The sequence below is a fragment of the Pteronotus mesoamericanus genome, unplaced genomic scaffold, assembly GCF_021234165.1.
Source record: "Pteronotus mesoamericanus isolate MK-2021 breed Mesoamerican mustached bat unplaced genomic scaffold, CSHL_Meso_final scaffold_705, whole genome shotgun sequence".
Taxonomy (NCBI): domain Eukaryota; kingdom Metazoa; phylum Chordata; class Mammalia; order Chiroptera; family Mormoopidae; genus Pteronotus; species Pteronotus mesoamericanus.
This window is the reverse complement of record NW_026555326.1, coordinates 6,061,055-6,074,582: the sequence shown is the minus strand read 5'-3', so window position 1 is coordinate 6,074,582 and position 13,528 is coordinate 6,061,055. Positions and strand designations below refer to the sequence as shown.

Sequence of the window (13,528 nt, the reverse complement as noted above, 5' to 3'; positions counted from 1 at the left end):
TCAGTAGATCATTTCTTTTTACTGGTTAATAGTATTTTATTGTATTACTACAGTTTATTTATCAACTCACCTGTTGATAGACAGTTAGCAATTATGAATAAATGTGGTATAAATATTCACATGTAGGCTTTTGTGTGGACATATATTTCATTTTCTTGGGGAAATACCTAATAGTGGCATTACTAGGCCACTTTTATTTTTTTTAAGCTCATCTGATAGGTGTGTAGTGATATCTCACTGTTTGGGGGTTTTTTTCCCCATTGTGGCTTTAATTTGCATTACCCTAATGGCTAATGATGTTGAACATCTTTTCAAGTGCTTATTTGCCACTTGAATATCTACTTCAGTGAAATGTCTTTTGGCCATGTTCTAGTTGAGTTGCTTGGATCTTTACTGCTGAGTTCTGAGAGTTATTCATATTTTCTACAACTGGTTCTTTGTCATACATGTGGCTCATTCCACTCTTCATCCTCTTTCACAGAGTGAAGTTTTTAATTTTGATGAAGTCCATTTTATCAATTTTTCCTTTTATGGGCCATGCTTTTAGCATCAAACCTAAGAACTGTTTGCTTAGCCCTAGATCTCAAAGAGTTTCTCCTGTTTTTATTTTAGAATAATCTATATCTACTAAAAATGTTGCTGAGATTTTGATAGAAATTGCATTTAACCAATATATTAATCTGGGAAAATTTGCGTATTTACTATGTTGGGTCTTCCAGTCCACGAACACGATGTCTCCCCAGTTATTTAGATCTGTGATTTCTTTCATCAGCGCTGCAGAGTTTTCAGCATGCAAGTCCTGTGCGCGGTTTGCTGTAGTTTTTAAAATGTACCTGTGTGCGCCTAGACCATCTCACATGAGTCTGGTAACTGCGGCGGGGCCAGGAGAGGCGCCAAGTGGGACTGCTGGGAAGCGTGGGACTGGTTTGGGAGGGAAATTTACTTATATATGTATACTTTTACTGTATACTCTTTTGTATATTTTGAGTTTCATATCATGTGAGGGGATTAACTCTTCAAAATGCAAGTAAAATAATTTTTAAATGCTTAGATAAGACTCTCAAGAGAGAAATAGAGACAGAGATAGAATGAGTATTTGAGTCTTCTTCGTTCCCTGAGCACACACTGAACAATCTAGAAACACAGGAGTGGAAGTTTGATTTTGTACTTCTCCAGGAATACACACTGACAGAATCAAAGAATTTCAAGGAGAAAAAGTGTTAGAGGTTCCCTAGCCTGGCTTTTATTGTGTGGCAGAGGGGAGAACCACCTGAGAATAAACACTTGCTGAGAATGCTGTAAAAACTTCCCAGGCAGACATTAAGACACGAATGCCAGGGGAGCAGTTGGGGAGCTGGTGCGCAACCCAGGCGTTCCTTCCTGTCATCAACCTGACATGCTGTGACTTCCTCTTGTCCTTGGTGGGCGCCCTCTCTGCCCACTGCCTACCTCTCCAACCCAGGCCTCATTCAGAGGTAGCCAGTAGTTGTCCGGCCTTCTGGAATCTGGAGGCAGAGCCCAAGGTGCTCAGCAGCCTGTCCCCAGCCTCCGGCCATCTGTGACGGAGAGCCACTCTTCCTGCAGCCTTTGGGATATCAGGTATCTTGATCCCTGTTTCTCCCCAGAGCATCAGGTGTCCTTCTTGGAACTTTTCATCCCTGCCTGGGTCAGGTGGAGAGTCTGTCTCCTGGGTTGGAAGTCTCACTTGTCATTTAGCCAGCAGCCTCCAACCTTTTTGGCACCAGGGACCAGTGCTGGGGAAGGCAGGGGGGAAAGGTGGGGAGGCGGTTAAGGTTTCAGGCAAGCTGCTCTTGAGGCCGGTTCCTAACAGGCCAGGGCTGTACCAGTCCGCGGCCCAGGGCTGGGGACCCCTGATTTAGCCCAGGAAAGCATTGGTGATGATGGTAGTCTCGCTCCTCTTTAAGGTTCTCTTTCCGTCTGTCTTTATATTCATCTATCTGTCTTCAAATCACAGCTCTCATTTGATCCTCACAGCAACCCCAAAGGACAGCTCTGACCCCCAATTTTCAAATGCCAGTAAAATATATGTACAAAGAACTGTTTTTCAAGTACTTTCCCATACATTATCTCATCGCAGTCCCCCAATACCCTCATCGGCAAGGAAAGTTTTATTAACCCAGACATACTGAGGAGGGTATTGAAGAGGCGACTGCAGAATAGTGGGCCTTTGGAGATAAGAGCGCATGGGATTGAATCCTGACTCAGTGGATTCTTTACACCTGTTTCCTTCTGGTGTAAACTGGGGGCAATAATCTCAATATTCTTTGTCATCCTACTCGATTGCGATTCAGATTAAATGGCTATGCAAGAATTAGCATTCTAATGATTTCTCAACCTGTCCTATCCCTTAAAATTTATTTTTATTTTGAAAATGTTTTACAAAAGAGGAGATAATAGTATAATGAACCTGATATATCCATTACTCTCTTCAACAATTATCAGTCCAAGGCCAATCTTGCCTCAGCTATACCCCTACCTATTCCTTTTGCTTTATTCACCAGTTTTCAAAACAATGAAGTATTTCCCTAACATCTCCAAAAGGTGACTCGTGGGTTGTTTGGAGCTTTAAAAAAATTATTAGGGATTTGTAAGACTTAAACACATTTGTTATGCTTCATTCTCTTACACTGGTGATCCTCAGTGATGCTCAGCTTCGCCAGGGGAGCCTTCTTCTGGCTGGCTTCTGAGTCCTCTCGGCATGACTCTAGTAGTCTTTGACACTTTGTTTGCTTCTTTGGTGTGACAAGATGTCCTAGGCTCATCGTGTGCATTTGCTGCATCAGACCTTTCTCCAAGGAAGCCTAATTTCTTTGTGGGAGGTGGTAATTAGAATTCATAATCTGATTGGTAGGGGTGTTCATTTCTACTAGAATGATCCTTATTTCTAGGCCTTACAGTGAACAGAGCTGGGAAGTGCGAATGCGCACGCATGTGTATGTGTGTGTGTGTGTATCTGTGTGTGTAGGAAAGATAAAAGATACTATACTTTCAGTTAACAATCAGGGCTACAGAATTTTTGCCTGATCTCATCAATCTTATACTTGTGTCTCCTTTCAACAAGGAACTCTTAAGTCTCAGCAACATAACTATTATTACTCATTTGATTTATCCCAGAATCTTATACAAAAATCTCAGAATAATGATAAGAATAACAATAATAATAATAATAATAATAATAATAAATACCAAGATCATATTATCAATAGATGATTGAAAACAGTTTAGGATTGGGGGGGCAGTTCTTTTTATCCATATGCTATTTTCCTCTAAGGATATGCAGTCCAGCTACTGTGTTTTAATTTCTCTCTCTATAGCTTTGCCAGCCAGTTGAACACGTAGACTCATATGTTGCATTTTATTTTTATTTCAGAGATTTCTTTTAAAATATTGTGCTTTATATTTTGTCAGATACTTATATATTCCAGAGCAGATCCACAAAACGAGGCATTTTCAAAGTCCAGCATCTCTCCCTGTCCCTCCCGCCTCATTCCTCCCTGCCCTGTAGGCCTTTGAAATTTTATTTTTTGCTTTATCTTTTATTGTATTTTAAAAGAATATAAGCAAATACATGTGTATGTTTTGTTCCTCTCCTTTTCTTATTAAACACATTTTTTCCTTTTTTTTTTTAACTTCCCAACAATCCTGAAACTCACAGCATAGTCATATAGGATATATTTCAAATGGATTCCTAGAACTGGGATTTCTGGGTCAAAGAGTAAGTGCATACTTATTTTGATAGATAATGTCACATTTGCCTCTACACAGGTGGATTTTTACCATTTCCTACAGATACATTTTAATGTTAAATAATTAAATGAGATATGTTATCTGTACTGAGAAAAGTTAAATGATTTCCCAGAAGGACCGGAGCTGGGACTTGAACCTGCAGAATCCTCTCTAAAGGCCCTGTGGTCTGACCCACCCTCCTGTTCCCTCTTCCCATTTACAGATAGAGAACCTGAGACAGGTGTAGGGAAGCAATCCACCCCACCTGACATAACAAGCTAGACCTTAAAATCCATGTCCCCTGACACTAAGATTAGATCTCCTTTCAAAGGGTTATAGATTTATTTATGGAGAACTTGGTTTGATTATCTGTAGATGGGGAAGAAAAATCTAATACTTCTCCTAAGTAAGTTAAGAAAATTAATGCGATAATTAAGGGTAAATTCTCCCCCGGGTGTAGGAGAGCTTGTTTGAGATATGCCTTAACTCCTTTAGGTGACTAGGGACTCAGCAATTAGACGATGGTGTCAGGGCACTGATAATGAGCTTATGGATGAGCGAGATGATCCCCCTCCCCAAAGTCTAACGTGTTCAGGCACCTTGCAGAGTCTGCCCCATTTCTGCAGTGCTTTGAACTTCCTTGAACAAAGACGCAGTTATGCTGTGCGGAATCTTCCAAATAAGTGTGGGCCCAGATGTCAAGTCCCAGTGAATGGACAAGGAACAAACCACAAAGCCTGTTCTTTTTCTTTTCTAGAGTGACCCTGGGGTCTTCTCTGTGTTTGCTTTTCGACGTTGATTGACATATGTGCACTTTGGGACACCGGAGGTCTCCTTCCCGCTGCAGACTGAGAGGGAGCCTGCCCTGGTGTTGCAAGAAGGAGGCTGAATGAGGCAGAGACGGTGAGTGGGGCTTGGACCTGGGCCTCGTCCCGGAGGGGTGAGGGTGGGGGAGATTCCTGACTCTCGCTCCTTTGATGAGAGGAGCTTCTTTGCCTGGCCCCCAGAATCCTCTGGGGGGACATGTTCTTTTTTTCTCCCCAAAGTCGGCCGCAGAGCCAGACCTCTGTAAAGGCCCTCCTTTGCAAGGAGGCTGGTGTTGGGAGAGTGTTTACCCCTTTTTCTCCAGGAGATGCCATCAGCTGGCTTATCCTTGCCACTGTCACAATGGCTCACCGTAATGGAAAACTCGGGAAACAGCTTTGTTTGTAATCCGCGCACCCCCTTAGCCTGGCCTCCACAACCGGGAGCCTCCTGAGTGACAGCCCAGGCCTCTTGGGGGCAGTCTGAGGACCCCTCCTCCGGGCGGGGCATCGGGCCCTGGCAGATGGACAGCTGTCCAGGGGACAGCAAGGGGCCGAGGCCGACACCGCTGAAGCCACACCCCATGTCCAGGGTTTGCGTTGTTCCATCTGGGTTAGCATTTCCTCCTGCTCCCAGCATCTCCTGTTTTAATATCAAGCCAGGGGAGGACCTGCAAGAAGTGAGGGCTACAACTCTAACCAAGAAGTCACTGACAATGGACCCCCTGGAGCTACAGGCAGGCTGGGGAGTCTTCCCGGGGGTCTGAACAGAGAAGAGTGTTCTTACTCTTGACTTTGGGCCTCACTGCAATTTCTTTCTCACGCCAGCTCTCCTTCCAAATGTCTTCATTTCTCCCAAAGAGAGTTGGAGATGGGGCTGGGAGGTTGTAGGCAGGAGGTTGCAAGGTGGGAGCACAAATGTGAATGACACGGATTTGGGATCTGGACAAAATCCAGCTCTGCTCCTCTGTGACCACAGGAAAACTTCCAATTGCTCTAGGCCTGTGGGTGTTGATTTATACAATGGGGTTAATAATAAATATCTTGTTGTAAAGATTAAAGTTTAAACATAATAAAGAGCCTTGCACAGTGCCGAGCATATAGTAGATGTTCAGTAAATGAAAGTTACTATGACATATCCTACCAACAGCAGCTCAGATATACTTGTCTATTAGGGTAGTTTCTGTGTGGGCCCATTAGGGCCACCACTTGCTTAGAACAGTGCCCGCCTTTAGGGACCACCTGGGAAACCCATCTGACAGGCGGCTCTTTCGCCCGTTGTAACTGAACGTGGAGCCTGAGTATAGTGACCGACAGTGGCGGGGAGCGGCCCGTTCTTTCGTTATAGTGTATTTGGAGGACCTTGTTTGCAAAAGTGCTATACCAGGTGATTTTAATGAGCATGTAAAGATATGCAAAACAGTGTGGGAACAGGTCCTCCAGTTTGTGACAGAACTGGGAATTAGTCCAGCTTTGTGTCACCATATCCCCTCTCATGGCACTTTTTCATGTGCCCTCCCTACTTTCTGTCGGTGTTCCCCCCAAGCCCTCCCCACAGCCCCCCCTGGGGACAAACACTCTGGTTGCCTAAGCAGGTCCCTGCCTAAGGAACCTGGGAGCCCCTCCCCCAACAGCCACCTGCTGGCAGCTGGAGTCCCGCCTTGCTGTGTCCCACCTGATGCAGAGCAGACTTGTCCCACCTTCGCACGTCTGGGCATGTTAATCTAATAAGCAAACCCTAGTAGTGGTTCAGAGCTTTATTTTTACAACATGTCCATTTGCGTTGTGTCATTTCCCTTTCATGACCAGTCTGTGCTGGCAGAAAGGCTGGTGTCATTCCTGCTTGACTGATGAATAAACTGGGGCTCAAAGGCTGTTTCTCCAAGGTTCACAGAGTTAATTAGCCACAGAGGCCGCAGGAGAACTCAGAGGCCGCGAGTGGCGGGCTGTTCTCTCTGCTGCGACAGCACACTGCCTCCTCGGGTCCGAGGCACCCACGCATCGTGAGGGCGGAGGACTTGCACAGACGCAGGGAAACCTTTAAAGAAGAGAGCAGAGGACACCCAAGAGTAGGGACAGAACGGCTTTTTGGGGAGTTCTGAGAGAAGGCGAGCTGATCTGGGTTTCTTCGGAGGATCATACTCATCATCGTTATAATAATCAACATTTTGGCTGTGCCCCATGGCCAGGCCATTTGCGCTATACTCGGCGTGCCTGTTCCTTTTAATCCTCCTTACAACAACCCAGTGAAATAGGGCCCATCGTTACCCACATTTTCCTGGTGACAGAAATACAGAAACACTAGGAACGTGCTCAAAGCGCCATATCTAAGCAAGTGCAGCACCTGAATTCAAATCCCACAGCCCCGCCATGGGCCCTGCACAGCTGACCATTTGGGCTTGGGCTGCAACGCAAGTGGCTTGTTTCAAGTCTCCCTGGAATCTGCACTACTTTCTGAGCAAGCCTCCAGCAGCTTCCAGGTGAGGCTCTGATTTTGCCCCTCCATTTAGGAAGCCTCATAAAAGGAAGTCCTCCATTTAGTGGCCCTCCTTCCCTCTGGCTCTTGTCCTTTTGTTCCGAGGAGGCCACAGCCATCTGGAGCTGCCCCAGGCATCTGCTCCCCAGCTCCGGAGAAGCACCTTCCTGCACACAGACTCATCTCTCCCCCTCTCCGCTCCCCACCCCCGGTGCTTCAGCACCGGGTCCTCACTGGCTCAACACCTGCCCTCTGGAATATTGGGGGCAATCTGAGGTGAGGACCAGTGTCCCCAGGCCTCCAATTTCCTGAGTGGATCCATTTGGTTAATTACACTCCCACTCCTAAGCCCTCCTGCCTGTTGGTGAGAATATGGGCCTCTCTTCTCCAGGAACATCACAACAGGCCATCACGGGCAACATGGGCTCAGGACACACAGCTGTGGGTCGGTGGGGGGCAGGCCCTTGGAGCTGCATTAGGAATGGTCTGTATTGCTTCCCACCCCCCGCCCAGGCCCCTGTGGCAGCACCTGTGCTTGGCCCCCTCCTCCGGGCAGCGCTAAGAGCTGCAGGACTAGGGAAGGGGATGCGGGTGGCAGCCATGAAATCTATTCCCCTTAAGAGCTGGCGTTATCCCCTCGTTTCCGCTGAAGTGATTCACTGCTCTCAGCCTTTCCTGCTGCCCCAGTAAACCCATCTTTTTACTGGAGGCTGCGGTCTTGGGTTCGGGACAGCATGTCACAACTCTGAGTTTCGGTTTCTCATGAGAGGACCACAGACGGTAGTAAAGGGAGGCCCGTCTGCATGCTCACTCAGGGCATATGACACAAAGCCGTCCTCTGCACCGTGGGAGCCGACATTGTCTGGTGTAAGCATCGGCGCTGCCAGCACTTCGCACCAGACTCCTAGACAAATGGTGCATCTTATAATGCAGGAAACAACCTTCCCCTGCCTGTTCCACCTCCCCTCCTCCAGGCTCCTGTATTTTCACATCTCCTCCAGCCTGGAGCAGCCTGCCAGGATGGCAGTTGGATCCAGACCGAGGTCTGTGTTGGATGTAAATGCAGAGGGCTGGAGGGAGGAGAGGAGGAACAGATGCTGCTCCCTCCTGCTGTCTTAGTCCTCTCCTCCCTGTGCCCCCTTATCATGTCAGAGAGGAATTTAAAAATGCAACTGGGGATTTGCTCTCCTGGAACTATCAGCAACTAGACCAATATTGCTGGCAGGATAGATGTCAGCTCTGAAGAACTGACCCAGTTTCCTCTACAGGGCCAACTCCAGCCAAGTGCATTCGATGTCATGGGTCATGGGGCATCTGTGGAAGAAGCCGGCATGAATAAGGGGTGAGGGTCTTCAGGAGTGCAGAGGGCTTTGGTTCAGTAGACCCTGCCAGAAGCAGGGGAGAGGGGAGCCCAGTGCTGCTTTGGCTGGTCGGGGATCTTGCAGGAGACTCCCTTTCTCTATGGTGCCTCTGCAGATAACTACACGTTGGCTCTAAGAGTAAATAATAACTCCTTGGTCACAGAGCCAGCATGTGGTTGTTTGCACAGACATTGTATACTTTGTAGATCTACAAAGTGGACTTGGAGATTTGAAAGCCAATCTTGTCCAAAGCCATTTAGCAAAGCAATACAGTGGCTGTAACTTGGGGGAAAGGAGAAAGGGCCAGTGGTTTCTGATGCCAAGTTTGTTTCAGGTCTTGTGTTAGATGATACACACACACACACACACACACACACACACCCATTCATTAAAATGAATTAATTCAAAAACTAAAATGCATTAGCATTTAATTTGTTTAATTAGTAATTGTCACAGCCACTTTGTAGTAAGTATATCTATCCTACTCACAGACCAGAAAACTGAGGCTCTAAGAGAGTAAACAAATTGCTGAAAACTACATGGCAGGTAAACGGCTAAAGAGGAGTTAGAGCTCAGGCATGTGGCTCCACGTCCATGCCCTTTACGTGATCCAGAGGGATTGTGCATCACTTCCTCTTGAAGCTACATCTCTGAATCCATGTCTATGTGCTTCCCCTGGCCTGTGCAGTTTCCTCGCTAGTTTGTTGTTCACCGTTGCTGAGCCCAGCTGTGTTCTGCTTTGCTTTGGCAGTTGCTCCTGTGAAGGGCAGAGAAAAAAGGTAGAAGACATTTTCAGGAAGATCATAGTCTGGTTAAGGGGTGAAGGTCATCTCTCTTTTCCCCACCCCAAGCTTCTCCTGTTGTCTTGCCCTTTATTATTTTTTTTCCTGCTTTAGTTCAGTATGTGGTTTTCAAATGACTTTAGAACCTTAGTCTGTTGAAACCAGGTTTGGAATCCCACAAATAGAGCTTGGAGTAAGCAGCTTAACATGAGCGACATAGTGAGCAGATGGACAGTGGCCTAGACTCTATTCTAAATGGACACCCCATTCAGGGAGCCGGGGAACCCCTTGGTCAGTGCCTGGGGCGAGGAAGCTGCGTTTGACAGAAAGATGGCTGGGGATTTGTACAGGTGTCTTTCTTTAGGAAAGATACTGAGGGACAGAGATTGTGGTTTCAGGCTGTTCCTTCTGCGGCATTCTGAAATGTACAGTTTGTCACTTACTCAAGATGGTGTGCAAGAACTTAGCCCTAGGTCTTTTATTTTTTTAAATCAATATTCGGTATATTAAAGTTACAAACCCTGAAACATTTTCATTCCAACTGACAGATGTTTTTAATTCTCTTCATAAATCTCAAAATTTAACAAGCATTTGTTTGATTCCATTAATAAACTCAGTTCATGAATTGCTTTGAGCATTTGAAACTGCATTTATAAATTTAATCATTCACTTTTCTTTTCTCTCTGAGAAGGTCTCATTACACTTTCTCAGAGAGAAAAGAAAAGTGAATGATTAAAGAGGGGATGGGCTCAGTCCTTCTTGGCTGCTGCTGCTGCCTCCTCATCTCTGCCTCTCTCTTCCCCTCGGTAGGGATGTGTGTCCCCACCCTTACCTTTTTTTCCTCTATCTTTTTATTTTTAGTGTTCAATTACAGTTGAGATCTCCACCCTTTTCTTGATGAACTTCAGGCCCCGCTTGGACGTCCTGGGCCGCTGCATGGCGCGCACACCTCGGATCATGCCCCGCACGAACGTGGCGTTCGGGGCGCGCCTGTGGCAGCTGTGCCTGGGCTTGCTCACGGCTTCAGTCCTCTCGTGGCCCCTGTCGAGGCTCCTGGCCGGGAGGTAGCTCAGGGCCACTGCTGCTGCTCTTGAATGGCTGTCACAGTGGAAGAAATTCACTTTCCTTTTTGTAACAGTCTTCCAAGTCCTAATGTAATTCTTTTTTTCTTGTTATTTTAAGCAATAGCTTTATTGAGGTATAATTCACATATCATACAATTCACCTGTTTCAAGTGTACAACTCAATGATTTTTAGTATATTCACAGAGTAGGGCACCCGTCATTACAATTTTAGAACATTTTCTTTTTACCTTCTCCCCTCAAAAAACCCATACCCATTAGCAACGCTGGTCTTCCCCCAGCCCTATTCCTCACATTTTATATTAAGGGAATCATTCAATATGTGGTCTTTTGTGTCTGGCTTCTCTCACTTAGCATGTTTTTAAGGTTCATACATATTGTAGCAGGTATCAGTTGTTCATTCTTTTTATGGCTGAATAACATTCCAATGTATAGATAAACCACATTTTATTTATCTATTCATCAGTCAATGGACGTACGGGTTGTTTTGCTCTTTTGGCTGTTATGAACACTCATGTACAAGTTTTCATGTGGACATATGGTTTCAGTCTTTGGGTATATGTGCAGGAGTGGAATTGCTGGGTCATATGGTAACTGTTTCACTTTTGAGGAATCCTCAGTCTTTTTATACTAAACCCACGCCTCCCTACCTGGCCATTTACCTTCAGTCTCCACTTTCTGCCCCACCCAGGTCCCTCCTTCTTACCCTTCCCGAATCTTGGGCCCCACCCTTGGAGACTTGCCACACAGAGTGATGATCACTTCCCCCTCCTCTCCTCTGAGCCAGTTCTCTGTAAGGACAGGCCCTGGGGAGACAGCTGCTGCTATCCCGGTGTCTTTTCCTCCTGATTGAAGAGGGGATGGGGAAGTTGACAACCCTCTCTCTCCAGCTGTGAAGAAAGATGTGTGTCTAATTGCTGTGAAACTCTCCCTGAGGGTAGAAGACCGGGAGCCCAGACAGGAAGAAGCTGGGTCCCTGAGCTGTGGAGAGGTGGGGCTCCTCATCTTCCCAGAGGGCAGAGTTACCCAGAAAGTGGGGGTATCTTCCTGCTTCTCTTCTCAGACCTCGGTTTTCGCTGATGACTTCCCAGTGGAAGCTGTCCACATGCCCTATGTGTTAACTTCTGTTTCCTTTCCAATCATCTTTACCTGCTAATCTTTATAAGGACTCTGAGACTGGTAAGAACTCAGTTAACCACAAGTGGGACCAGTACGTGAACTTAAATAATGGAAATTCGGAGATATGCGAGCCCCTACCCACACAGCATGTTAGCTCAGCCAGTCAGCAGCTACACTGACTATATTTGACAGTCTTTTCATTCCATGTAGTTTTCTAGTCCTGCCCCTCGAAGGATGAACAAATAAGCAGTAATAATGAGGAAATGCACAGCACCAAAGAACTTTAGACATCTGGCTGGATCATAGCATGACAGTGTCCTTCCTAGTGTGCCCAGCTACTGCGGCCCTATATGGCAGGCTGCCAGCAGGGCCAGGCTGTAGACCGGGCCACCTGTATGCTGTAAGCTTCCTTGCTATGCCAGGATAAGATGTCCCAGGTGCCAGTTGGCCAGGGGTCAAAGAGACTGTGTTATGCAACAACCCATTTCCTTCATGTGTCAGGCTAAATGTACAAGGATGTGCATTGCACAGTTGTTGTAATGGGGAAGAATAAAGAAAACAACCTAACAGTCCACTACAAGTAGACGGTTAAAAGCTCTGTGGTAGACCCACGTGATGCCGTTATGAAAAAGAATGCAGCGCGTCTCTACATCCAAGCTCTACGGCTTAATGTCTCCATCAGTTATGCTATAGCAGCAAGACGCATACACCTCCCACCCTTGAAGTGACTGGGGTTTCTCCATGGGTGCAGCCTTCCTGGGGTGTCTCAGCCGCCTGGTGCCTTTAATACCAGGGCGCTCTGTGAGTGTTTTGTGCCCCTAGAGAGCCATGTGTAAACACTAGACATTTATGGTGACCACCTTGATGGAAAGGTCTCTGCTCCTTTCTTCTTCTCTATTCCTCCCCCACCCCTACCTCCCCATCCCCCCCCCAACCCCGTTGCCCCCAATGTAATAGCCAAGCGGTTCCGGTTTCAACCTATAGATTGGTCCTGGGTGGTGAGCAGGAAACGGCTGTTTTCAGCCAAATCACTAATCCTAAGCCCAGGTGTCCCCCTCCACCTGCTTCCCAGGTGGGAATCAGGGCCATCTGATACCATTGTTCTCCCGAACCCCCCCCCCCCCTCACACACACACACAGACACACTGAGACCCCGAGGCCTCCTCGAATGTAGCTGGGACAGGGAGGGGAGGAGCCAGGCCTGCCAGGAGCCCCTGCCTCCTCCACCAAGCAGATCATTATCAACGGTTAAACACACAGCCCCGCACTCCTCCCTCATCTCTTCCCATGACAGTGAAAGGGAGCCAAGCCTGAAACACAGCCACGGAGCAGATGGAGACCACCCCCTTCCAACCCCTAGAAGGGAGGAGGGGGGAGGGGGAGTTGAACCCCATATATGAGGTTTCCTTGGCCATTGGAAAATCTGAGAAGACAACTGGTTCCACCCTACACAGGCGAGAAAGCTGGGTCTCTCTCCTGGGCATGGGGAGAGGCAGAGATCTAGAAGCAGGCTGGTGAGTGCTTTCTTAGGCTGCTAGGTCCTTGTGCCCTGGAGACTCTTCCAGTGTCAATATGGGCCTTCAAAAGCAGAAGTGGGAAGGCTGCATAGGCAGACAGGCTTTCTTAAAGATGCTGAGACACGGGCCATTTCACGGAGGTGAAGGGAAGATAAGGGAGATGTAGCTCCGTGGCAGGCGCTCTCTGAAGGGGAAGCCAGGGAGCTCCCTGCTGCTTCTCCTTCTCATTTTGCCTTCTTCCAGAGTTCCCTCTGTCTTTCTCCTCCTTGCCCGGCATTCTTTCTCTTCGGGACAGGCTATTGATCTTCAATAGAGGGCATTTCGAGTTTCCTAGGAAACCCACCCCCCTGCCCTTCAGATGCCTGTGAGTGGAGGGGGTGGAGCAGGCTCGGGTCAGCATCTGTTGCATCGTTTCTTCCTTGGCATGAGCGACCGAGGGAGGGGGCAGCGGTGTCAGAGGGCTGGAGGGAATGGGGGAGGAGGGCCCCTATAGTCCCCAATCCTGGGACAATCCCTCTTCTGCAAGTGGACTTTAGAACCCAGGGAGGCTCATCGAAGCCCTCGGGGTGAGGGGGAGGGGAGGCTGGGAACGGAGGTGACAGCGGGTCTGGGGCTAGTGCTTGAACCAGCTGAGTCCCTGT

At 47.5% G+C, this 13,528-nt stretch overlaps 1 protein-coding gene across 1 annotated transcript in view; it reads left to right on the top strand.

The window, feature by feature from the left end:
• NFASC (neurofascin) overlaps positions 1-13,528 on the top strand; it is a 181,044-nt gene that overhangs the window by 79,366 nt on the left and 88,150 nt on the right. Inside the window, exon 2 of the mRNA XM_054563301.1 lies at positions 4,505-4,650. The gene's annotated coding sequence lies outside the window, so the exon portion shown is untranslated. The remainder of the gene's footprint in view (positions 1-4,504; positions 4,651-13,528) is intronic.